The following is a 1,494-nucleotide window of genomic DNA, read 5'->3' as shown; positions in this document are numbered from 1 at the left end:
CCAGCAGGGAACAGCTCCAGCTGGGCCGTGTCCTTCCCAAGCAACTCCACGGGAAACCCCTTCAGCAGGAGAATGTCAGGGCACATCCCACAGGGCAGCTCAGGCACCAACACACCAGGACACAGCACACACCTCCCCATTCTAGTCAAGAAAACACAACTTTGGGCAATTTTGCCTCTGGCACTGCCAGACAAACATCTAAAAGGTCCTCAAGCCACTGAACGTGGCGGCTTCACCCTGTGGCAGCTTCACCCTGTGCGTGGCTTCAGAGACATCCTGGAGGGCAGTGGGACTGTCACTGCCTCCCACAGCCCCACCAGGGACATCCAAGGATGGAAAAGCCACCACAGGACAGTCTGGCCCACCCCAAACCACCATCTCCATCCCTCCATCCCCAGCACTGACAGTCCCACCCTCCGGTGGGAAACAGCGGCCAGCAAAGGACGTCGAGGCCTGTGACAAATGGAATGTTGTCCTAAAGGGAATCACTCCACTGGCACACTTCTCCCATAGCTTAGCAAAGAACTGGGAACCAGAACTGGTGCATCTGCCAGAGAGCAAAGGCTGGCACCCCAAATCCACCCCAACCCCATGGCTGGTCACACACAGGGCACTGTTTGAAAATCCATGAGACATTCATCTGGATATTCAATGTTTGGATTCTTTGGAGATCTTTCCATTCCCCCTCTCATCCCAGCTTTAAAGTTATTCCTCAAAATACAAAAAAAGTTGATATTGTTGGGGGAAAAAAAAAAAAAGAAATTGAGAGACTTGCTTTTTCTGTTTCTGAGAAAAAGACATGGAAACACTTCCACATTCCCTGTGTAACTGCTGGATAAAACTAAGGATCTGCTCCAAAATCTGATTAGCAGAGCATTAGCAGAGCAAATCTTCTTTAAAAAGAAGGAGGAAAAAAAAGAAATATTTAAGTATTTCAAGTTATCTGGTGTCTTCTCTCTATTCAACTCCACCTTGAAAACTTACTTTGACCAGCACAGTCAAAAGCAGCTACACCCACCAGTGCTTTAATTTTCCAGCCTTTCTCTGGTGTGCTCAAGATAAGTTATCTGCTTAACACCTGTCTTGTTTCTTTAGCTATTTCAGGGGGGAAAAAACCCTAAAGAACAACTATTTCAATACAGTCACAACTGGACACCTTGAAATACAAAGTCAAAAGTTAAAGAAAAGTACCTTTCAAGCTGTATTACATTTAAAAAAAAAAAACCTTCGGCTGTGCTTTATGAAGGGTTAAAAGGAAAACTTAAGCTGGTTTTGAAACCCGTCTGGCTTTGCACAACTCAAAAGCCGGAATTAAAACTTTGCAGCTCCTTTAGGACCGGGACACCTGTAACTGCCCAGCGATGCCAACACCCTCAGCACGATCCCCTCTGCAGTAAAAACCCGAGATCCGCAGGGAAATGAAATCCCTCGTGCAACCAAATCCCCCCAGGGCGAGCTGAGCTGCCGGCACAGTCCATCCCTTCCAGAGGCAGC

This window comes from Manacus vitellinus, unplaced genomic scaffold, assembly GCF_001715985.3.
Source record: "Manacus vitellinus isolate BGI_N305 unplaced genomic scaffold, ASM171598v3 scaffold_114_pilon, whole genome shotgun sequence".
NCBI classification, from domain to species: Eukaryota; Metazoa; Chordata; class Aves; order Passeriformes; family Pipridae; genus Manacus; species Manacus vitellinus.
This window is presented reverse-complemented; position numbering follows the sequence as displayed.